Here is a 26,898-nt window from a genome sequence, read left to right as displayed (position 1 = left end):
CAAACACCATTGGTCACATTTTGTAGAAATATAATGTGAAATGTGTGTTACAAAAACCACCTACAATTAGGTTCCTTTAAGGATGACCTTGGTTTGCATAAGGCTAGTGTCTATCGTACTCCTTGTAGTTGTGGCATGTCATATATTGGTTAGACTTACCGTGACTATGGAAGACCAGTGTTGGTTGGTTTGTGGGATTAAAGGGACCAGACTACTATGGTCATCGGTCCCTTGTTCCATAAAAACAAACCACCCGAAGAGAATAAAAAACGAACAGGAAAGACAGCAGACGAAACAGGACATGAAATACTCTGACAGAGACCAGACAAAACAAATTAAAACACACAGTGTGACGGTGGTTGGCCGACTGAAGAGAAAAAGAGGAAAAGCCAACCACCAAGAACACTTTAAAAACTCAGTTTAAAATCAGAGGCTAAAAGCCAGAATGAACACTTAAAAAAAACACTCAGATTGAAGGATAAAAACCCACTGCCTGAATAAAGCACAAAACCAAGTCTACCATGGCAGAGTCATCTGATAAAAGAGCAGAGAGCATGTCAGGCATTGCAAAAGTCTGCCTGAGCACGGTTAAAAGGGCGCACTCCGACAGAATCTGGACAACCATCAAGGACGCCCCACAACGACAAAAAGGGGGATCCTCACAACACAGTAAATAACTGTGTGTCAGTCGGGTGTGGCCAATGCGGAGCCGACAAAGGACGACAGAGTCCCTGCGTTGGCTCGCATGGATGACCGCCACACAGTCGTCGTGTCCTTGACGGCACGGAGTTTGTTAGGGGTGGTCAGACCGTGCCATTCAGCACCCCAAAACGAGAGAACTTTGCGGCGTAAGACTGCCCGCAAATCAGTCACCGGGAGGCCAATCTCCAGCGATGGCGCACTGGTGGCCTCTTTCGCCAGGCGGTCAACAGTTCCATTGCTGGGTATACCAACATGGCCTGCGGTCCAAACAAAGACCACAGACCTGCCGCTACGGGCGAGGGTATGCAGGGACTCCTAGATAGCCATCACCAGACGAGAACGAGGGAAACACTAGTCAAGAACTCGTAAACCGCTCAGGGAATCGCTACAGATAACTAAGGACTCACCTGAGCAGGAGCGGATATACTCTAGGGCACGAAAGATGGCGATCAGCTCAGCAGTGTAATCACTGCAGCCAGCCGGCAACGGACGTTGTTCAGAATGGTCCCCTAGAGTTAGTGCATAATCGACTAGACCAGCAACCATCGAACCGTCGGTGTAGACAACACCAGAGCCCTGATACGTGGCCAGGATGGAATAAAAGCGGCGTCGGAAGGCCTCCGGAGGGACCGAGTCCTTCAGGCCATGTGCCAAGTCGAGCCGAAGGCAAAGGCGAGGCACACAACACGGGAGTGTATGCACAGGGGCCCGGAAAGGAGGTGGAACAAGGAAACACCCAAGCCAGGAAAGACGCTGTTTGACACGTACGGCGATCGGACAACCCAACCAGGGCCGACGTTCTGGCAGATGGACGACTGACTACGGGAACAGGACAGGATAATTTGGATGCCCAGGCAAACTAAAAACATGGGCAGCATAAGCAACCAGTAATTGTTGGCGTCGTAACCGCAGTGGAGGGACACCATCCTCCACAAGTGTGCTGTCCACAGGGCTGGTCCGGAAGGCACCAGTGGCAAGGCGTATCCCGCTGTGGAGGATTGGATCCAGCAGCCGTAATGCAGATGGGGATGTTGAGCCATAAACCAGACTCCCATAGTCCAGACAGGACTGGATTAACGCCTGGTAAAGCCGTAGTAGAGTAGATCGGTCAGCGCCCCACTTTGTGTGGCTCAGGCATCGCAGAGCATTTAGATGCCGCCAACACGCCTGTTTAAGCTGCCGAATATGAGGCAGCCAAGTCAACCGGGCATCAAAAACCACCCCCAAAAACCTATGTGACTTCACCACTGTAAGAAGCTTGCCGTCGAGATAAAGCCGCGGCTCCGGGTGAACAGTGCGTCGCCGGCAGAAATGCATAATGCAGGTCTTGGATGTGGGAAACTGAAAACCATGTGCTACAGCCCAAGACTGCGCCTTGCGGATTGCGCCCTGTAGCTGACATTCAGCAGCTGCAATGCCAATAGAGCTGTAGTAAAGGCAGAAGTCATCAGCATACAGGGAAGCAGAGACAGAATTTCCCATGGCCGCAGCGAGGCCGTTAATGGCTATTAAAAACAGACAGACACTTGGAACAGAACCCTGTGGCACACCGTTCTCCTGAACTTGGGAGGAACTATATGAGGCCGTGACATGCACGCGGAAGGTACGATACGACAGAAAATTGCGGATATAGATCGGCAGAGGGCCCCGAAGACCCCATTCATGAAGCATAGAAAGGATGTGATGACGCCATGTCGTATCATCCGCCTTCCGCATGTCGAAAAAGACAGCGACCAGATGCTCACAGCGGGCAAAGGCAGTACAGATGGCAGACTCCAGGCTCACCAGATTGTCGGTGGCGGAGCGGCCTTTACAGAACCCACCCTGAGATGGAGCCAGAAGGCCCCGAGAATCCAGTACCCAATTCAAGTGCCGGCTCACCATCTGTTCAAGCAACTTGGAAAGAACGTTGGTGAGGCTAATGGGATGGTAGCTGTCCACCTCTAAAGGGTTCTTCCCCGGTTTCAGAATAGGGACAACAAGACTTTCCCGCCTTTGCGACGGAAACTCACACTCGACCCAAATGCGGTTGTAAAGGTCGAGGAGGCATCACTGGCAGTCCATTGAAAGGTGTTTCAGCATCTGACAATGGATGCTATCTGGCCTAGAAGCGGTATCAGGACAAGCGGCGAGGGCACTCACTGAATGGAACATTGTACAATTCAGGATGGTGGGTGCGAAAGGAAGAACTCCGACGTTCTATCCGCTCTTTAATGGAGCGGAAGCCCAAGGGGTAGTTGGCAGAAGCGGAATTCAGGGCAAAGTGCTCTGCCAAGCGGTTTGCAATGACGTCTGAGTCAGTACATTCAGTGAGAGCGCAGGGACGCTGACAATGGTCTGATAGCCATAGAGGCGTCAAATCTTGGCCCAGACCTGCGATGGAGTGACATGGAGGCCAATGGTGGAAACATACCGCTCCCAGCACTCCTGCTTGCGTTGGCGGATAATGCGCCGGGCTCGCGCACGCAGCCATTTGAAGGTGATAAGGTGTTCGAGTGAGGGATGTCGCTTGTGACGCTGGAGCGCCCGCCGGCAAGCTTTAATCGCTTCAGCGATCTCAGGCGACCACCAAGGCGCAGTCCGCCGCCGAGGGGACCCAGAAGAACGGGGAATGGCAGATTCGGCAGCAGTAACGATGCCGGTGGTGACCGATTGAACCACTGCATCAATGGCATCGTTAGAGAGAGGCTCAATAGCGGTAGTGGAGAAGAACAAGTCCCAGTCAGCCTGATTCATAGCCCATCTGCTAGGGCGCCCAGAAGACTGACACTGTGGCAGTGACAGAAAGATCGGAAAGTGGTCACTACCACACAGGTCGCCATGTACTCTCCATTGGACAGACGGTAAGAGGCTAGGGCTACAGATGGAAAGGTCAATGGCAGAGTATGTGGCGTGTGCCACACTGAAGTGTGTGAAGGCACCATCATTTAAGATCGAGAGATCGAGCTGCGCCAATAAATGCTCGACGATGGCGCCTCGACCTGTTGCCACTGACCCACCCCACAGATGGTTATGGGCGTTAAAGTCGCCCAGTAACAGGAAAGGTGGCGGCAATTGAGCTATCAGAGCAGCCAGGACATGCTGCGCGACATCACCATCCGGTGGAAGGTAAAGACTGCAGACGGTAACAGCCTGTGGCGTCCACACCCGAACAGCGACAGCCTCTAAAGGTGTGTCGAGAGGGACAGACTCGCTGTGAAGAGAGTTCAGGACACAGATGCAGACGCCACCAGACACCCTTTCATAAGCTGCCCGGTTCTTATAATAACCCCGATAGCCACGGAGGGCGGGGGTTCGCATTGCCGGAAACCAAGTTTCCTGCAGAGCAATGCAGAGGAAAGGGTGAAGGCTGATATGTTGGCGGAGCTCAGCTAGATGGTGGAAGAAACCGCTGCAGTTCCACTGGAGGATGGTGTTGTCCATGGCTGAGAAAGGCGTGACGGGACTGGGAAGGCAGATTACGCCACTGGGTCACCTGCTGCCACCGATGGAGCACCCGTGCAAATGCTATCCATTGCGTCTGAGGGACCGGCGAGATCGAGGTCCTCAGCGGACGAAAGAATCTCCACCTCATCCTCAGACGCAGAGCTTGTAGGTAGTGGTGGAGTAGGAGCCATCGCAGGCGCCTTGGTTTTACGGGGCTTCAGTGTCGTTTTGTCTCGCTGTTCCTTTGGTTGCCGTTGGTGACAGGGCTTATTGGAGTCAATCTCCGGAACCTAAGATGATCGCGAAGCCCGACGAGTAGCGGCGTGTGGCTTCTTCAGCCACTGGTTGGTGTCTGCTGTGCCGCTGGTAGGATCCTGGGACAGGAGTGACCCAAGGGATCCCTTCCGAGCGAGAGAAGCCAAAGAAGACTTATGCTTCTCAGGCTTAGAAGTGGGGACTGGTGCCCCCGGTGGTTTAGTGGGTGCTGCTCCCGAGGTAGATAGTGTGGAAGCAACAGCAAGAGAAGGAGCCCCCATCGTCAAGGGGGCAGGTGAGGTCCTCTGACGCTGAGAGCTGACTGTCTGTGGTGCAGCTAAAGGAGCTGGAGCAGGAGTGACAGCGGACGCATAAGATGACATCATGCGCATGGGATGTAGCCGTTCAAATTTCCGCTTAGCCTCAGTGTAAGTCAGTCGGTAGGGGGTCTTATATTCCACGATTTTGCGTTCTTTCTGTAAGATCCTGCAACCTGGTGAGCAAGGTGAATGAGGCTCTCCACAGTTGACACAGATGGGAGGCGGAGCACATGGAGTATTGGGATGAGATGGGCGTCCACAATCTCGACATGTGAGGCTGAAAGTACAGAGGGAAGACATATGGCCGAACTTCCAGCACTTAAAGCACCGCATCGGGGGAGGGATATAGGGCTTGACGTCACAACGGTAGACCATCACCTTGACCTTCTCCGGTAATGTACCACCCTCGAAGGCCAAGATAAAGGAACCGGTAGCAACCTGATTGTCCCTTGGACCCCGATGAACACGCCGGACGAAATGGACCTCGATGAACGCGCCGGACGAAATGAACACCTCTACGCTCTAAGTTGGCGCGCAGCTCGTCATCAGACTGCAGAAGTAGGTCCCTATGGAAAATAACACCCTGGACCATATTTAAACTCTTATGTGGTGTGATGGTAACGTTAACATCCCCCAACTTGTCACAAGCAAGCAACCTGCGTGACTGGGCAGAGGATGCTTTTTTTATCAAAACTGACCCAGAGTGCATTTTAGACAAGCCCTCCACCTCCCCAAACTTGTCCTCCAAATGCTCTACAAAGAACTGAGGCTTCATGGATACAAAGGATTCCCCATCAGCTCTGGTACAGACGAGATACCTGGGCGAATACATGTCACTATCATTCATTGCCTTTCGTTCCTCCCATGGTGTGGCCAGGGATGAGAACGATTTGAGGTCATAAACGTTAGCTTTAAAATGAGCCATCGAACGCTTAGAGACTGCTGGTGGCTGGCCACCGGCAAGAGATGATGTACCACGCTTCATTGCGGGACATCCGCCCTGATGCCACCTACTCCGACCAAGGGCCCTCCCCATGGGCGCCACCCAGCCACAGCAAGAGCCACCTGGAAGGATGGCCATTGCCGCGAGTCCTGATGCCCCAGGGAGATTGGCATCTACTCCTTGGCATACATGGGGATTAAACGGCGCAGGCATCAGTAGAGCGATCCCTGTGTTGTCAGGGGGCTACAACCAACAGGGTACATGGCGGCCCCACCACAACGGACTGGATACCGTGCTGGATCTTGCGTGCAAAAATGTATAAGGTCGTCATCACAGCAGAAAGCAACACTGGACAGTGCAGCGTGGTAATCGCACCCAGGGACGTATCCTCGCCCAAGAGATGGAAAACGAGCGGGACACCATTGCAACGACGAGAAAGCCGGCTAAAGGTCTCAATGCACGACAGATACAGTGCACCATGTAAGGCGCCCTTCCCCAAGTGGCTCGCTCTTCAGAACAATTTAGAAAGATGGAGGTCAAACCCGAGAGGTGACCATCACATAAGGCCGAAAAGGTTGAGACTCCTTTTAGTCGCCTCTTACGACAGGCAGGAATACCGCGGGCCTATTCTTACCCCCGAACCCGCCGGGGGGGGTGGGGGGGGGGGGGGTGGGGGGGGGGGGGCGGGGGTGGACTGTGTACTGAGCATATGTGACACACATGCTTGTAACACAGGCAAGTGAATCTGCTACTGCAGAACATTATCATCCTATGGAATATAACAACATGGAGATTCCAGCATGCCCTTCCAACTATTTGGATAATGTTATTACGGAAGCAGTTGAAATAAAATTGGGAAGTAACCTTATAAAGAGAGATGTCGTTTTCTGCTTTAATTCTGCATGGAATTCTGCTCCCCTCCCCCCCTTCTCACCTCCCAATCAAAAAAACAGAAGGACAGAGTTGCTACCTCACAGATAGGTTATTAACACTCGCTATCGATAACTTCTGATGTCAGTCAACTCTGGGTGTGTGGTAGCACTTTTGTTCAGAGAGAGAGAGAGAGAGAGAGAGAGAGAGAGAGAGAGAGAGAGAGAGAGAGAGAGAGAGATTTATCTTTCCATAACTGTTTTGCAGAGCAACTGCTTTTAATTCTCTTGTCCCTTGCAAAATTTTGGCTTGAAAATGACAAGGTATTTGCCTGTCGAAATATTGGCAGCTGTTGACAACACTCCACAGCATTCCCATGAGTTATTTGAACATTTTATATGCCGAAATAAACTTGAGCAATTAGCACCTGAACTTCACAACGGCCAATAACATATAAGACAATTTCCTGGTTAAACAACATATGCTCTAAATAATTCGGAATCATATTTAAATTTTCCATGTAAAAACACTTGCATATAGCCTGCATGAAAGGAAATTCCAAGCGTAAGTGAAATACCTATCATAACAATGCATACAATAATAGAATTCACATAACTAATGCAACACTGTGACAGTATTTACTGATAATCAACATCTACTGGAACAAACAATTTTACTAGAGCACTGATACAAGCAAATCAAACAGTTGAATAAAATGTGTGTATACCACACAACCAACGAAACTTTCTCTGTTAAAGAGAATAATTTTCAAGACAATTTACACATCAGTTAAGGTACCAACCCTTACATTTTTACATCTGTGTCACTTTCTGTGGACAGTCTTCCTGGTCAGCAATGAAGTCTTTCCATGTAAGTATAAACAAGCAAGATTTTAAACTGAGAATACACTCCACTGGAGAGAGTGTCAGTTCTCACATCTACAGACGAGGAACTTTTGACCGGCTCTATAAATGAGCAAGATTCTCATAATTACTGTACATCATGACTTACTTATGTTTATTTCGCAATTACTGTCATTATCGTAACTTTTTTTTTTTTCAGTTGAATAAAGCTAGTTGTGCTCCAAATGAAAACAGTCACTTGAGGCTTCTTACTCTCTTTTAAATGGATAAGACAAAAATCATTTCTTAACCCTTAAAAGCAGGATTGTTTATTTCAAGCTATAAAAATAACCACGTTTAGTTTATAGTGCAGACATAACGAAAAAAATATTGAACATTTTTTTCATTAAATTAACAATGCATTATTGTTGACAATCTCTACAAACAAAACCAGACCTAATTTCAAATCTATCTTAAAAGCACTCGAATTAACTGTCTACACCATATCTACTTATGCTTTCAAAATAATAAAGTAATTTTCATACACACCAATCAGTGCACAAACGCCAAAACTATGCCTCTACTTTCCACCAAAACACACGTGCGACAATACACCCACACAGGTGATTGTCAAACTGATTCAGTTCATCCTGCCATTTACGATCGCTATGAAGAACAACTAGCAGCTTAGCAGCTGCAGTAGAGTGTACACACTTACCTAAGTAACGAATTTGTTACAAAATGTTGCTCAGTGTAGGATACATTGAATAATTGAAGTCTGTAGCTGATCAGCTACACTATGCGTTAAAGAGTTAACATGTCTAACCACACAAGCAAATATTATAAAATGAAAACAAAGTGGACAAGAGGCATTAACATTCCAAAATTTATTGCTGCTAACACTTTTTTGATATCTGTTACGAGATTCCCAGATATCTGAATGTCTCAAAGGCTTTCTTAAGTAACAGATCTCAGAATGTTGCTCCTGACAGCAAGTGTTCATCAGAGAAAAGGATATCATCAGAGAAGTGCGATAGGATGGCTACTGTTCTCTATACACATAAATGGGAAAATAATCCTATAATGTTAGAATACAACGTTAATAAGGTGATTCTTGAAACAGTCACACTGATTAAATTTCTAGGCTTAATGTTGGAAAGCTATATGAAATGGCCCCACCAGATTGGATTAAAGGAAGACCCAAAGCGATTCAGTGGGGTGAGGAGTGGGGGGGATCGGGGGGGGGGGGGGGGGGGGGGTGTTGCTTACCAGTAGGCTCTATCAATGTGGAAGTATTGTGGAGTTACCTCGGAATAATTTAGAGAATCAACATTTGAAGCTGACTGCGGAACAAATCTGCTGCCACCAACATACGTTTCACAGCGGAACCACGAAGATAACAGAAATTAGGGCTCATGAGAAGGCATAAAAGATAATCATTTTCCTTTGCTCTATTTGTGAGTGGAACAGGAAAAGAAATTACTAGTGGGTACCCTCCACTACACTCCATAAGGAGGCTTGCAAACTATGTATTTTAAGGTAGACTAACAGCAGACACACATCCAGATTACAATTATTAACAGAAGCTTGAAGATCTATCCTGTCCTGAATTATACATATCAATGAATGTTTTAGGAAAGATTTGTATGAAGCACTGTATTAGCTCACGCAATGCTGAGTGTTAAAGTACAAAGACATTAACTTCCAGTTAATAATGAGTGTGGTGATGATCTACTAATACGCTAAAATATGTATTAAAAACTTATATGTACTTTGTCAGCAAATCTTTAATGATGAGTTGCTTACATCAGCTATTCATAAATGACTATGGCTTTACTTTGAGTGTGTTCACATTCACATAACGTGTAAGTTGATATCTTAATTAACAGAAAAGCACTACTCTGAAAGAAAAGTCATGTAATAATCACCTGTTTTTCTTCAATTACACAATTTCGCATATAAGATGATACTGATGTTTGCTACAGACAGTGGAGGACATTATGTGAAGTGTACACATCTCTAACAGAGAACATCTAAACACTGATGAATCACAGCACAGGTCCAAATTGCCAATAGAGTTTGTGTGTCCTCTGTGGCACTATCAGGACTTTGACGACAAAGCTGTTCTGTACTATAGTACGTTTCCCCTAATTAACCTTCATAATGGAGTTTAGAGTGTCGAACCTCCTTGGTTGTATGGGGTTGGTTCTGGGGACCAGACAAGGATCTTCGACAGGAATGGTGATCTGTCAAAGTAGCAAGACAATATGAACTCTTCAAACAAGAGTATTTAGCATTAGACATATTTAGATGCAAAGTATCCGAATAGAAGTTCAGCCTACACATACACATTGGCCAGAACCTCCACTACAATTAACTGCCACATCCCAGTGTCAGAACCAACCATCAAGTCTCCAAAATGAACTCCCCTTATGTCAGTAACTGCACTGACTCCCTAACACCGTCTGTTCATATGCCATTTCTTTATCAACCACTGCCTTAGCTACAACACCCACAATAATCTGCATCAGAAAGCAAGTCCCTGTATACAATTTACACAGCCAGTTCCTCCACTATTACATTTATCTCACCCTAGATAAATTGCTGATGCCTGATGTAAACAAGATTCCCCACACTAGTTTCTATGGTGGTCTATTAAGGAGCAGATATGAGGTTTTCTGTTTTTACTTGACGAGACTAACTGTACTCCCCACATAGATTATTTCTTAATACAAGCTGTCTGACATCTATGATAGCTTGGAATGTATCACAACACTTTCAAACATTAAAAGAAAAGCACTTGCTTCATGGCAATATCAGTGATAACATCCATCATATGTACTCCTTTGTGAATGTGAGTTTATCATTGTTACTGTTCCCTAAATATTGTTGTTGTGACTATCAAGCCAACTGTCTATAGGTGTACAAACCAGTGCCTTAACCAAGTACCAGGGCTATGAATCATCTGAACTGACTTTGTCAAAGAAGTAGGTCTCTAATACAATATAAGACCCTAAGAAGCAATCAAGTGGAAAGTGAAATGGACATTCAATTCCAGCTATTGTGGCATTAGTATTTATTGAAGTGTCTTTAAGCTTCAATAAGAGATCAAGTGATTGTGTCCTTGAACCTGTTCCCTTGGGGCATGTTAAAGATATTAACACTTTCGCACCTGAGCCCAGTGCTGACCCGTGTGACCAGCTAACTGAGCATTTTTCATGATTTTTAGAATTCGATAACTTTTTGAGCTGTAATGCTAGAGGAAAAAACTTTTTATGTTTTTGCAGACTGATGTGTCATCTTTTTGAGGAAGTAGGTTGTGGCAGGTGAAAGAAAGAAATTTTTGATATCAAAAAATATTACTACCTATTTTCAGATTTTGAAAAAAGTCAAACACTGAATGTAAGACACACACAATTTGTTTTTGTATGGTGTTCCCTTGAACATTCTGGTATACATAAAGTGACATTACACTCTTGACACCACCATGTCCCTTTCCTTCCTGACTTGCCAATCTGTGCTTTGCTCCTTTCTGAACAAACTTTATTAACCCGCGTGAGGTTTGCTTTCTTCCCTGTCACTGGGATCTCTGTACAAAATGCCTTCCCTTCAGTCTATCATTGATTGGACTATTTACAGGTTCAGTTTCCTTGTGTGCCCTTTCCACAAAGAGACACGCCAACCTGAAGAAAAAATATCTTCATAATACATTTTTCCTGTCTTCAGCATTTCTTGTCTCCTTGTACAATACATATGATTTTGAGACACTCATCATACACCTGTGAAAAAAGTAACTTTTTTCCACCATTTGAACTGCTTCCCGCCAAATGGATAGTAAGCAACCATCTAATCAAAACGATCTACTCCTGTTTTATAAGTATAGTAGTCCAACACTACATCTGGTTTCATTTTGTCCCTATAGGTTGATAGTTGAAAATTCCCTACTGGCACTATCTCGCCCTAATTTCTATCAGCAGAAATTCATAGTCTGGAATCTATCTCCCTGGTTGTAGAAGAGCCGAGGCATAGCGAATCTTTTTTAGTCCCCACGTCTGCCGTTGAACGACACAGAGGCTGTGTCGATATACGCGGCGGGTCTCGACTTGCAACTGCTTGAATGGTCCTCTTGACCCCTTATTTATAACACCTTCGTGCGTCACGGAAAGCTTCTAGAATGTTCTGGAAGGTCCTGTATCTCCGATTCAGAGGCTGGCCACACTTATGTTTCCATCATCACGAGATGCGCGACAGCTATTTGGTTCCCTGTTATCGTCCCATAAGCTTATTTGACTCTTGGCGACCCTGTGCCGGCACTTGGGTAAATGCTATCATCAAACATGCCCACAGCGCTTCCGTCCTGGAACGTGCTGCTTCAGTGCTTTAAGAGCTAAATTATTCTCACTACTGTTAATTTATACTTGTCGTTAAGCTAGATTCGCAACAAAATGTCACTCAGCTTCACAGGCTGCCACTTAGCAAACAAGCTATGTGTCTTTAGAGAGTTATTCCTTCTCATTTTATTGACAATTTTTGCTGCATATCTATTAGTTTCAGTTTTGATTATTTCCATAATTTCGTCTCTCATAAAACACTGAAAAAATCATAAGCACTTCAGTTTCCATTTATTTGTGCACTAACTCCACTATGTTCCCAAAAACAGGAACATCTGGCAAAACATCGTCTTCTGTCCACACTGTCTTCATTTCGAGAGTGCCGTACCTTTTTGGATGGAGAGGAGTTTCAAATTCGGCGGCAATTTTACGGGGTTCTTCTCATTCACCTATTTCAACAGCATCGCTATTCTCTGCAAATTACGATATATTTATCTTAGTAGTGTTGCCTGTTGTATACAGGCAAAGAGAAAATCAAATAAAACATCAGTAAAGACGTATTTTTCACTTCGGCAACTTACCAACAGTAAATGTTTCATTATTATCTGAAACACTTTCCCATTCTTCAGTATCTCCTTCGTCGGAATTCACCTTACAAGCATGACAAAATGGGCAAGAAACAACAGACAGCAGCACATGATGCAGGAAGCTCAACGGGCACAATAACATGTGACAGAGACTCTACCAACTCAGAAGGCAGTGAAAAATCCGCAGTTGAGTGCCGCCCGAGTCACACTCGGGCTCAGGCCGTTCAGCAATACTAATGAGCCCGAGTCACTCTCAGGCGCTGTCACGAAGTCTTGAAATGTTTGTGTCATAAATTAGTTGTCAATTGTATACACATATGAAGAGATATGTTTATGCAGCAAAACTATTTAATTTGTTATTATTCAGTACATGTCACCGACTGGTGTACATGAAGTCTTGCAGGTGAGCACCAGCTAGAATTTTATTTTGCCAGTTTTACGTTAAACTCACCACAAAACATGAGCTACAAAGACTTTAGATCACTATGATGCATAGCAGTGATGTATCAGCATGTACAACACCCTGGAAAAGGCCAATAGTGGATTTGCTACATTAAGCACTATTATTCCCAATACCTGCAATCAGCACAAGAGGTAATTGGGAATAGTAAAAAAATTCCAAACCATTAACAATACGATTTTCCGACTGCTGTGTTTTCCCTTATGGTGTCAATCACTATTGCAATTAAAATCAACACCTTGGCTGAATGATACTCACTTCTGGCCATTTTGTGTTTAACCAGTGGTTTGTTGTGCAGCTTTTGTATACTTAAATCAGAATAATAAAGAAATTGCCAGTTAGTTGCTTACAGGACCCCTATCTTACTAAGAAACAATGAAGGAAAGTGATGGGTCACATATTATTATTGCCACTGATATATCATGCTACTATTTCATGTGGCAGTTTCCAGACAGCTGGGTACAGGTTTCGCATATAGCAATGCGATTATTTTTAAGCAATGTGAAGGATGGAAGCCTAACAATTTAAGTGTACAGGAATATTGTAAGACTATTACAGTTCTCTAGAGAGTTTTATCTGTCATGGATGAGGTATCTGGCCTTTCCTGATCAATTTAGAACTTCATTTCATTGAAGTACACATGGTGGTTTCGTAAGTATCATCCAAATCATTTTGTAATACTTTGTCACTTTTTTCAGTTCTTTGTAGAAATTTGTTCAGAGCAGATTAAGTTTCCATCCATCTCAAAGAAAACTGACATGTATTGTGTGATACCACCCTTACACAGTACAGAACCTTATATAATAGAAACTACAGGTAGGAATATCAACAATGGAGGAAAAGATAGATTGCTACTTAACTGTACAGAAGACATGTCAAGTTGCAGAGAAGCACAATACACAATTAAAGGTCACTTACATATAGCTTTTGGCCCCAGCCTTTGCCAGCACGCACGCACACACACACACACACACACACACGCACACACACACACACACACACAAAAAAAAAAAAACCAACTCAGTAGTTGCAGGGGCAACAGTCTGGATGATTGACTGATATGGCCCTGTAACACTAACCAAAATGGCCTTGCTATGCTGCTACTGCAAACGGCTGAAAGTAAGGGGAAACTATGGCCCTAATTTTTCACGAGAGCATGCAGCTTTACTGTATGGTTAAATGATGATGGTGTCCACTTGGGTAAAATATCCCGGAGGTAAAATAGTCCCCCATTCGGATCTCCAGGTGGGGACTACTCAAGAGAACGTCGTTACCTGGAGAAAGAAAATTGGCGTTCTATGGATTGGAGTGTGGAATGTAAGATCCCTTAATCGGGCAGGTAGGTTAGAAAATTTAAAAAGGGAAAGGGATAGGTTAAAGTTAGATATAGTGGGAATTAGTGAAGTTCGGTGGAAGGAGGAACAAGACTTCTGGTCAGGTGAATACAGGGTTACATATACAAATTCAAATAGGGGTAATGCAGGAGTAGGTTTAATAATGAATAAAAAAAAAAAAATAGGTGTGCGGGTAAGCTACTACAAACAGCACTGTGAACGCAATATTGTGGCCAAGATAGACACAAAGTCCACACCTACTACAGTAGTACAAGTTTATATGCCAACTAGCTCTGCAGATATCGAAGAAATTGATGAAATGTATGATGCGATAAAAAAAATTATTCAGATAGTGAAGGGAGGCGATAATTTAATAGTCGTGGGCGACTGGAATTCGACAGTAGGAGATGGAAGAGAAGGAAACATAGTAGGTAAATATGAATTGGGGCTACGAAATGAAAGAGGAAGCCGCCTGGTAGAATTCAGCACAGACATAACTTAATCATAGCTAACACTTGGTTCAAGAATCATGAAATAATGTTGTATACATGGAAGAACCATGGAGATACTAAAAGGTATCAGATAGATTACATAATGGTAAGACATAGATTTAGGAACCAGGTTTTAAATTGTAAGACATTTCCAGGGGCAGATGTGGACTGACCACAATCTGTTGGTTATGACCTGTAGATTAAAATTGAAGAAACTGCAAAAAGGTGGGAACTTAAGGAGATGGGACCTGGATAAAGTGACTAAACCAGAGGCTGTAGAGTGTTTCAGGGAGAGCATAAGGGAACAATTGACAGGAATGGGGGAAAGAAATACAGTAGAAGAAGGATGGGTAGCTTTGAGGAATGAAACAGTGAAAGCAGCAGAGGATCAAGTAGGTAAAAATACGAGGGCTAGTAAAAATCCTTGGGTAACAGAAGAGATACTGATTTTCATTAATGAACGGAGAAAATACAAAAATGAAGTGAGTGAAGCAAACAAAAAGGAATACAAACACGTCAAAATGAGATTGACAGGAAGTGTAAAATGGCTAAGCAGGGATGGCTAGAGGACAAATTTAAGGATGTAGAGGCTTATCTCACTAGGGGGTAAGATAGATACTGCTTACAAGAAAATTAAGAGACCTTTGGAGAAAAGAGAGCCACTTGTATGAATATCAAGAGCACAGATGGAAACCCAGTTCTAAGCAAAGAAGGGAAAGCAGAAAGCCGGAATGAGTATATAGAGGGTCTATACAAGGGCGATGTACTTGAGGACAATGTTATGGAAATGGAAGAGGATGTAGATGAAGATGAAATGGGAGATGAGTTTGACAGAGCACTGAAAGACCTAAGTCAAAACAAGGCCCCGGGTGCAGACAACATCCCATTAGAACTAGTGACAGCCTTGGGAGAGCCAGACCAGACAAAACTACCATCTAGTGAGCAGGATGTATGAGACAGGTGAAATACCCTCAGACTTCAAGAAGAATATAATAATTCCAACCCCAAAGTAAGCAGGTGTTGACAGATGTGAATATTACTGAAGTATCAGTTTAATAAGTCACAGCTGCAAAACACTAACACGAATTCTTTACAGACAAATGGAAAAACTGGTAGAAGCCGACCAAGGAAGAACAATTCGGATTCCGTAGATATGTTGGAACATGTGAGGCAATACTGACCCTTTGACTTATCTTAGAAAATAGATTAAGGAAAGGCAAGATTATGTTTCTAGCATTTGCAGACTTAGAGAAAGCATTTGGCAATGTTGACTGGAATACTCTCTATCAAATTCTGAAGGTGGCAAGGGTAAAATACAGGGAGCAAAAGGCTATTTACAATTTGTACAGAAACCAGATGGCAGATATAAGAGTCGAGGGGCATGAAAGGGAAGCAGTGGTTGGGAAGGGAGTGAGACCGGGTTGTAGCCTATCCCCGATGTTATTCAATCTGTATATTGAGCAAGCAGTAAAGGAAACAAAAGAAAAATTCAGAGTAGATATTAAAATCCATGGAGAAGAAATAAAAACTTTGAGGTTCGCCAATGACATTGTAATTCTGTCAGATACAGCAAAGGACTTGGAAAAGCAGTTGAACAGAATTGACATTGTCTTGAAAGGAGGATATAAGATGAACATCAACAGAAGCAAAAAGAGGATAATCTAATGTAGTTGAAATAAATCGGGTGATGCTGCGGGAATTAGATTAGAAAATAAGGGGATTAAAGTAGTACATGAATTTTGCCATTTGGGGAGCAAAATAGCTGATGATGGTCGAAGTAGAGAGGATATAAAATGTACACTGGCAAATGGCAAGGAAAGCTTTTCTGAAGAAGAGAAATTTGTTAACATCGAGTATAGATGTAAGTGTCAGAATGTCGTTTCTGAAAGCATTTGCATGGAGTGTAGCCATGTATGGAAGTGAAACGTGGACGATAGATAGTTTGGACAAGAAGAGAATAGAAGCTTTTGAACTGTGGTACTACAGAAGAATGCTGAAGATTAGATGGGAAGACCACATAACTAATGAGAAGGTATTGAATAGAATTGAAGAGAAGAGAAATTTGCAGCACAACTTGACAAGAAGAAAGGATCGCTTGGTAGGGCATATTCTGAGGCATCAAGGAATCACCAATTTAGTATTGGAGGGCAGCGTGGCGGGTAAAAATCGTAGAGGGAGACCAAGAGATGAATACACTAAACAGATTCAGAAGCATGTAGGTTGCAGTAGGTACTGGGAGATGAAGAAGCTTGCACAGCATAGAGTAGCATGGAGAGCTGCACCAAACCAGTCTCTGGACTGAAGACCACAACAACAACAACAATATATTAAAACATATCAATATTTTAAAATTCTGTAAATGCCTGTCAACAGTGTATCTGAATCATAAATATGAAGTGAAAAATGTATGTAGGCCACAGTAATGCAGTAACATCCAGAATTTGCCGATCAGCATGATAAAACTTGAGCAAACATTGTTTTAAACTCACAATATAATCGGTAAATACCAAGCCACACAAGGTTTTCTTTACGAAATTTTACAGACGCCCCCAGAACACTATAAACATAAAACAATAACACATTTAGCAGGCAAATAAAAATCAAGTACAGCTCCATCCAGGTAAAATACAGAAATGGAGGTGTCAAACAGGGGAAAACGCCACTATTTCAGTGGAGTTTGTAGTTTGGCAAAACCGAACCAATCTGGTTTGATCCATTATGTTACCCGAATGGTGGACACCAAGGACGTTAAGTTCACTCTGTCAAGAACACGGATAATGCCATTATGACGTGCACACGCTGTAGCAAACATAACTGAAGACGTGAATTGACAACTAACTTTTGTGAACATTTGATTTGCTAAATTGTGGTAGCCATTGGTGTATTTAGATATGTCCAACCTCAAAAACCAAACAGTGTTATGGCGTGTATGTATTTCATCAAAACAGAAGTAAAAGCAGTTTGATATTAATACAAATATTTGTGATATTGGACTTTTAAATGAAACTGACCATAAATTCAAATACTTTCCGTACTGATTGGTGAATTTCAAACTCTGAAAGAAAAATATGAGGATTTGTGTGTTTTTTTTAAATAAAAAAAACTGAAGGTGAAATATGAGGAATGTGCACTGTTCAATGTAATCTAAACCCAATGTCTGTTTTCATTACTGATCTGCATCTGAAATCAGTGCAAGTAGAGCTCTGTGTTAATGCAAGCAATAACAATGTATGGTACATAACAAAACAGTGGACAACTCTGGAAAAACACCAGTTCAGTAAAAACTATGACTAATGTTGCAAAAAAGGTCCAAAAAAATAATAAAAATTACTGTTGACCAACAATTGCCAATTTGAGTCATACAAGGTTATGGCTATGTAACATTCCATACAGGTATGATAAGCCAGAAGTAAATAATGTGTACATAAACATAATTGTGTTGCAATGAAGGTACCAGATGCAGTTGATCATGTGATTATAGTTATGTCAACAGGTATTTACATGGACAGGATTATATAGAAAATAAGTTGCATCTCAAGAAGAAAGCTTAACTATGCAGAAGTCTTTTTTACCTCTGCTACACAGAACTTATAGATGTATAGATAAATGTAGTTATTCCTCAAGAAGCCATGGTTTTGGCTATCATGTAATCAATTCAGCTTTGGAGGCTATTGTTCACAGCAAATATTAAATGCTATGAGTAACGGAACATCACCCACTTTAACGTTTAGTGATCTCAAAAAAAAAAAAAAAAAAAAAAAAAAAAAAAAAAAAAAAAAAAAAAAAAAAAAAAAGGCTTCTGACTATGTGAATCACGAAATTCTTCTACGTAAGTTTCAGTATTGTGATGCGAGTGGGACAGTGCGCAAATGGTTTAAATTCATATTTAACTAGAAGAATGCACTGAAAAAAATCGGCAGAGTCCTCTAACTGGGGAGGTATCACGAATGGTATTCCATAGGGTTCAATCTTTGGTCCCTTGTTGTTGTTAATATATATTAACGACTTGCCACTCTATATTCATGAAGATGCTAAGCTAGTTCTTTTTGCTGATGATACAAGTATAGTAATCACACCCAAGAAACAAGAATCAGCTAAGGAAATTGTAAATAAGGCCTTTTAGAAAATTATTAAATGGTTCTCTGCAAATGGACTATCACTAAATTTTGAGATAACACAGTACACACAATTCTGTACAGTAAATGGCATAACACCATTAATAAATATAGACATCGGCCAGAATCTGTTGCTAAGACATTATATTCAAAATTTCTGGGTGCATGCATTGATAAGAAATTGAACCGGAAGAAACACATCAATGGTCTGCTGAAACAGACTGCTTATGCTATTAAGAGTTATTGCAAATTTTTTTGATAAAACGTATCAGGAAATTAGCCTACTATGCCTATTTTCATTCATTGCTTTCATATGACATCATATTTTGGGGTGTTTCATCATTAAGAGAAAAAAATATTCATTGGACAAAAACATATACTCTCGCTAATCTGGCCATTCCTGACACACATGGGTGCCGGATTAGAAAAAGTGCCAGATTATTTAGTGAAATTTATTTTGTTTTTTATTTATTTGAAAAACATAGGGGATATAGTTTACTGTACTTTATTAAAATGAAGGGCACAATTTTAAAACAGAGGATATAATTTATTAAATCAAAAAATACATTAATTTTCAACGAAAACTTTTAGTCTTTGAGTGTATACAGTACATAATTATACAGTCGTATCACTCACTATGAAACCTGTCCCTAATTTTTTTTTAACTGTCGCAATAATATGTGACGGTGGCATGCTTTATCACGCAACTGCTTTACAAGCATTACATCGGTACTGCATGTATCTGGTTTTTGCATAATGTACTCCAGGAAGACCTCAGCAGCTTCAGAACCAGCTGTGTGAGAAATATTCATGCTCTCTCCTCCTGTGTCCTCTTCATCACTCTCATCATTACTTTCCTGCATGTTTTTGAATATTTCTTCATCTGTAAAGTTTGGTCTGTATCGCAGTTTTCCTCAGTCAGCCACTTCCGTTTTCCCAACTCACTATCCATTTGTGTTGAGTACTGTTGGATAACATCAACTTTCGTTCTGATGTCATAAATAGTTGCTCGTCCAACAATGTAGTCAGCAGCAGTGGCTTTCTGCGAAGAACCTCAATTTAACTTATCTAAAACTTCGAGTTTCTGCTTGAGGTGTAGCATAACGTGTTTGTTTTTAGAAGACATGATTCCGAACTGTAAAGAAACCTATAATTACAAATATAGTATATAAAACATTGTTTAACTAAGCATTGTTGCAAACAATAATTCATTGTGCACATGTTTTTGGTTCTGCACCAGATTACTGAGAGGCTGGACTACTGAGGGCCAGATTAGCAACAGTGTAGCGTAATCAGAATAATAGCTGGAGCCCACTAAATATCACCTTGCAGACAATTATTTCAGGAATTCTAGATATTCACAGTACCTTCACAATACATGTATTCACTGTTTCTTATTAATTATGCACCCACCGCTTCAGCAGACAAAAAACGGAGCGGCAACGCTCCAACAGGTCGTGGTGAGCGGGCGCGGACCGCAGGCGGAACGCTTGGCACCCCAGACCGTAGATGAAACCCCCCCCAGGAATGGGTTTGGTGGGCACGGACCGCAGCGGACGGAAAACGGAGCAGCAACGCTCCAGCAGGTCGCAGGGAATGGACGCGGACCATAGAGGAAGCGCTTACAGCCGTTGGTGGAGGGGGAAGGCCATAGGCATAAATACTGGACCAGGTCCACTCGAGGAGCAGTCTCAGGTCGCACCTGATGAAGGTTACGAGCTATGTGACCGAAATATCGTGCTGATATCTTGCAGAACACCCGACAACCCAAGATGTCATTAAAAAGTCTGAGATTGCCAACCAACATTTAAAAATAAATTAAAAGAATTTCTGAGTGACAACTACTCCTACTCAATAGATGAATTTTAAGATATGAAGTAGTAACTGAAAACAATTAATTATATAGTGTAAAGACAACTTATGTTAAACTGACACATTCCACATCATTACAAAATATAGTATTCATGAGTCAAGGAACTAAGATTAATGTAATGTAATGTAATGTAATGTAATGTAATGTAATGTAATGTAATATACAGAAATGGAAGCATTTTAGAGGAAACTTCTCTTCATCAGGGAAGTTTGTCATTTGAAAATGTAAACATGTCAACATAACACATGTTCCCATCAACAAGAAGAAAAGCACCACTGAGAGCCAACAAAGGAACTTGAAAAGCTGTTATGCGGGTTACTACAAGCAGGAGAAACCACCAGAGGGGTAGAATCCGAAAAACCACTTCATCACCTCAGTGTGAACCAAACAAGCAGTAGTTGCAAGTGAACTGTATATCACCTGCAACTTGAAAAGAGCACAATAGAAATGCAGTCACCAAACTGTTCTGACAATGTGCATAACAATAAGAACTCTCAGCAATTGTTCAAATAATTATAAAAAATACAACAATTAAAGAGTCAAGCATGATGAGATATTTCTAAAAGTTGCATTTGTTGTGAAGAAAGTACCTTCCTACAGCTAAATGGCTTTTGAAAACAAATCATCATCTTGACTTTTTAATTGCTGTAATTTTTATGATAATTTTAACAGGCTCTGAGTGTCGTGAGTTGAGTGTTTTTATTGCTGTTTACAATGTCTCTGAGCTGTAATTGCTCTCCCAAGAAAGTTGTTTGTTCTGTCAATGATAATGCAATTTGTTTCTGTGTTATGTAACAGAACTCTGGCTTCAGGAGGACAAAATTAAGATGTTGACTCTCCAAAACTTTGTATCAGGAAGATATATATATAATTATACAAACTCCTGGAGGAAGCTGTATATATGTAAAAAGTGGTATAAAATTTTCACCTATTTGCTTCCCAAAAGAAACGCCCAAAGAATAAGTTTTAGAGATGTCTGGAATTCAATAGCAGCTGAAGATGTAGCTATAATTTGCTTGTAAGGCACCAACACACAATATGTTTACCCTACTGAAAAATTTGGAATCTTCCCTTCATATGTTAACAAAAAGAGGCAAAAACCTAATTATGTGTGAGGATTTCAGTATTAACCCCAGAAAAGAATGAGAACAAAAAGCTAGTCTTTTGACCCTCCCCTTAAAATTAGATTTAAAACCTACAACATGAGCATTAACATGAATAACAGCAATATCAGTGCTAAGTACTGACCAAATATTTACAAATAAGAAGTCTGTTGAAAAAAAAAAAAAAATCCGGGGCATTAGTAATGGTGTGTTGGAGCGAAATGCGGTTGGCATTTCTGCACACAACTATGTTTAATGTGTAACTTGGAAGTTTCACTGTTATTGTTCAGTTCTGTATTGAGTAGAACGTTGCATCGCACAGTCTGCGTACTAGGTGTTACAAATGGTTCCAACGGTTTAAAAATGGCCCGACGAAAGTTAAAGATGACCCTCCTTCAGGACGCCCTTCGACCTCTACCGACGACGCTCATGTAAGCAACGTAACGAAACTGTGTCCGTCTACGAAACTGTGCGTGCTAATCGAAGACTGTGTGGGAGATTGGAGAAGAACGTTAACATTTCTGTTGGATCATGTCATGAAATCCTGTGAGGAAAAAAAGGCCTGAAATGTGGTTAGACAATGCATGGCTCTTGTACCACGATAATGCACCGGCACCTACATCCCTGTTGGTGCGTGACAATTGCATCAAAAAACGAAAGCATGCGCCGTCCCACCTCCGTACTCACCAGACCTGGCCATGAGGACTTTTATTTAATTATCTCCAAATTTGAAAACTCCGTTGAAAGAACATAGATTTGTAACGATGGACTTGATAAAAGAAAATTCGCAGACGGCGCTTCGAGGATCCAGCAAGAGGCATACGAAGATTACTTCCGGAGGTGGACACGGCTTTGGGAGCGGTATATCATAGTTATGGAGGTCAGTATTTCAAAGAGACCATGTACAGTATGTAAGCATAGAAAAATTTTGTGGCAAAATTTTTGGAACAGACATCGTATGCCACGTAAATAGAATATACAACCCATGTAACTACAATACACAAATTTTTCACACAGGATTGGCGTATGCAGAATCACAAATTTCTCTGAAACCAAAGAGTCATCGTTAGCTTTCAAATTAGCTAATATATATCAGCTGATGAAATATTACAATAAACAGAAAAACCAGAAGCTTTTTACGCTTATTTTAGGAGCACTAAGCAAATCCTAAATAAAGTTCGTAAAAGATCAGAGAAACTGACAAATTATTAAATCTTACTGAAGACATGTCTAACAACTTGTTTTCGTTGCGCCTCACTGGCGATTTTCTTCTTGTTGGTGAAATACGTACGAAAGCTATTTTTATTTTGTGTTCCGACTTGTTGCTTGTCTAAAATCTCTGTCTAAGATGAAGATGTCAATATACAGTTTACATCGGTGATTGACATGTTTACATTTTCAAATAAACTTCTCTCATGAGAAGTCCGTTCTAAAATAATTCCATTTGCCTGTTTGCTCTGAACAGTTGGTCCCAAAGCTGAATCGAGTACCGTAGGCAAAACCACGGCTTCCTCAGGAGTAAGCTACTTTAACAGAAGCTGTCATCTTCAAATTGCTTCTAGCAGAGGTAAAAATACTTCAGCATAGTTCATTGTGTTCAGATGCAATCCGTATTTTACCCAATTTCTGTCTTTGCAAATACCTGCTAACAAAGTATAACGACATTAGTCAACTGTATCTGGTAGCTTCAATGCATTACATTCATAGTTATGCACACATTATTTGCTTCTGGCTTATCATACGCATATGGAATGTTACATAGTCATAGCCTTGTATGAATAAAATTTGAAATGACTAATTAGCACCTGCGACGCGTTACTAAGTATTTTCTAGTTAGATCCGTAGTGAGGGGTCACACTTTCACAGACTACATTTTGAAAATTCTTTACGTGCTGTAGTCGGAAGGCAGATCGTTTAGGGCCATGCACATTCGCGCATGACTGTTAGAAAACATTTTTTTTTTATTTTCGAACTTTTTTGGAGCACCAATCATAGTCTTCACTTCACTGGTGCCTTTTCCAGAGTTGTTTACTGTTTTGCCATGTACGAAGACGTCGTTCATCCTTGCTTTAACACAGAGCTCTGCGTTCACTGATTTCGATGTAAATCAAAACTGGACACTGACCTTCGTTTAATATTATACTAAACAGCATACTTCCCTCGTATGTCAGCTCCAATTCGTTGGTTTCTCTTCAAAAATGTCTCACTTTTCTTCCAGAGTTGAAAATTCGCCAAGCAGTACAGAAATCTTATATGAATTTGCTGTACGTTTCGTTTACAAGATCCATTGTTACGATTTGTAGAGTTGTTTTCGGAGCGCGGAAACGTCAAACCGAAGTTCAGCGTCTCTACACGTCTTCAGTCGTCTTCGATACGGTCTGCACACATGATGACGTCTAGCACTATCTTGACGGAATGAACTCCACGTGCTCCTACTGTTTCAGGCTTTTACAATATGGCAACTATGACGACACTCGCCACAAGCGAGAAAGAGAAAAGTGCAACTACGGGCACAACTGCGGGAGTTAAGGGTGTAATTACGTTGTGTTGAGAAAAGGTAAACTAAATATATTAACAGTTCCAATAATAACGTGTACCAAGGTATACAAAAGGAAAAAAATCACGCACACGATATTCTCAGTAAGCAACACAATCACATTTCTGAAAAAGTAAATAAAACTGGGATCGGAAATTTCATTTCAAGGATATAGCTTAAACGAAGTCCATGTTACTTATCTCCAAAACCCAGCACTGGAGATTTTAATTTACCAATATAGCTCAAACAGAACCATGACATCAAAAAACGAAAAACAACTCAAATTCCTGCATCCAAACTTCACTTGATCTGTAGTTTAGAGATTATATTCTGAATAAAAATGCTATTTTGATGTTGCCGCAGCGTGTCTGTCTTGCTCAGGACGTGCTGTATTAACTAATGTATGACTGGTTTCTGTTGGCATCCACAGAGCATACCAACGCATAAAATTACATATGTAATTTAAACAATCCCAAAATCTAATATCGACGTAAACCTGACCTACAGAAAAATTTTGTGCATATTTCAGAAGCAAAAGGGAAAGAAGATCAACAGAAGACGCCACATTTGTGGTGAAACATGTTAGGGGGTGAAATAAAAATTGTTCCTGTTAGAAGGCGGACACTCTGTAACTCATTATTACACTTAATACGGTCATCATGTTGCGTCACAGTGAGAAGTCGAGAACGACACAGTAACATCTCTCAAGATTTATACACAGGTTACATGTAAGGGGGGAGCCACTACAACGTTAACTAGTGTGTAATACGTGTCGATGTTCGATATGGGGATATTGCTTGCCTTCAAAATACACTGAGGAAGGAAAATAGCAACACCACAAAACTAACGCAAAGTAATGAAATCTCGGGAACACTTTTCACTGCCTAACACTGCAAGACCACAGAATAATGGACGCGCGAGAAAAGTCGTTGCAAATATGAAATGTTGGTGTTGTAACCGTTGTAACGGCGAGAATGTTAAATAGAAGAAAGCAACTGTGCATGCATTGCGTTGTACAGGTGCCGGATTGTCAGTTTGTGGGGTGGAGTTCCATGCCTGTTGTTTCCTGGGAGGAAGTTTGGAAGACGCGGGAAGTTAACCTCGTTCTAACAAGGGAACCTCCCCATCGCACCCCCCTCAGATTTAGTTATAAGTTGGCACAGTGGATAGGCCTTGAAAAACTGAACACAGATCAATCGAGAAGACAGGAAGAAGTTGTGTAGAACTATGAAAAAATAAGCAAAATATACAAACTGAGCAGTCCATGCGGAACATATGAGACTTCAAGGATAGCATCAGCTTAGGAGCGCCGTGGTCGCGTGGTTAGCGTGAGTAGCAGCGGAACGAGAGGTCTTCAGTTCAAGTATCCCCTCGAGTGAGTATTTTAATTTTTTATTTTCAGACAATCATCACCATACGTACTGTTTATCAACAAATGTAGGAAATAATCATACAAATGTTCGACAATCGTTCGATCCCGTAAGGAACTTTCCTATTCCTTACAGTTCGGAAAATATTCATTGACCGTGTTATTGAAGTCGTGAGCTATATTTGCTGGATTCATATTGCCCACGGAATACATCTCACGTATTTAATGCACTCTCGTCCAAAGCAGCGAACAGTCAACTGCCAGCCAGGGAGCCTCGTTAGCGGGAATACTCTCTCTTCCGTGCGCTGTAGTCGACTGACGTATGTTTCGATGTTTGTTTAGGTGTAGCGTTCCCATACTACGGCGCAGTTACCTCGCATCGGACGGACAGATAATAATTGTCTGAAAATAAAAAATTAAACTTTTCACTTGAGGGAAGACTTGAACCAAGGACCTCTCGTTCCGCAGCTGCTCACGGCACTCCTTGATGTCGCCTATCTAGCGCATAGTCTACTCAGTTTGTATATTTTGCTTATTTTTTTCCATAGTTCCACACAACTTCTTCCTGTTTTCTCGATTGATCTGTGTTCAGTTTTTCAAGGTCTATCCACTGTACCAAAACTAAATCTGAGGGGGGTGATGAGTAGGTTCCCTTGTAAGACTTCGATGATGGTGGTGGTTAGTGTTTAACGTCCCGTCGACAACGAGGCCATTAGAGATGGAGCGCAAGCTCGGGTTAGGGAAGGAATGGGAAGGAATTCGGCCGTGCCCTTTCAAAGGAACCATCCCGGCATTTTCCTGGGACGATTTAGGGAAATCACGGAAAACCTAAATCAAGATGGCCGGAGACGGGATTGAACCGTCGTCCTCCCGAATGCGAGTCTAGTGCGCTAACCACTGCGTCACCTCGCTCGGTGACTTCGATGAGGAACTGCTTGTGGGCCGCCTATTGTTGCCCCGACCTTGGCTGAAAGTATTGTGTGGTGTAGAGCGCGGAACTCGGTAGGATTCGATCGGAAACTGGGTGTACATCATATACTGGTAGGAAGGAATACATTTCCTGGAAGTACCCCCCGGTACATTCCCTACGTACCAGGTACTATTTACAAGTGTACAGAAGTGCTCATATTAGATGGCACTACTCTTATCTTCAAAGTACAAGTCCTACTGTGGCGGAGGCTAGTGAATCTGAGCACTGCCTGTTCCAAATGATGCAAGTCCAGCCATGATCCCGTGCGACAGACAACTACCGGACCTCCGCTACCCCTCCAGTCGGTAGACACTGCAGCACCCTTGTAGAGTGTTCCACGATAATTGTGTCGACTGCGATCGTCACGCGGT

The 26,898-nt window shown here is 42.2% G+C and overlaps 1 protein-coding gene across 1 annotated transcript in view; it reads right to left on the bottom strand.

The window, feature by feature from the left end:
- Window positions 1-26,898, bottom strand: part of LOC126293152 (uncharacterized) — a 456,474-nt gene that overhangs the window by 74,205 nt on the left and 355,371 nt on the right. The gene's annotated exons all lie outside the window — the stretch shown is intronic.

This window comes from Schistocerca gregaria, chromosome 1 (genome assembly GCF_023897955.1).
Source record: "Schistocerca gregaria isolate iqSchGreg1 chromosome 1, iqSchGreg1.2, whole genome shotgun sequence".
Lineage (NCBI taxonomy): Eukaryota > Metazoa > Arthropoda > Insecta > Orthoptera > Acrididae > Schistocerca > Schistocerca gregaria.
The sequence above is the reverse complement of the archived record's forward strand: the minus strand, read 5'-3'. Positions and strand labels throughout refer to the sequence as shown.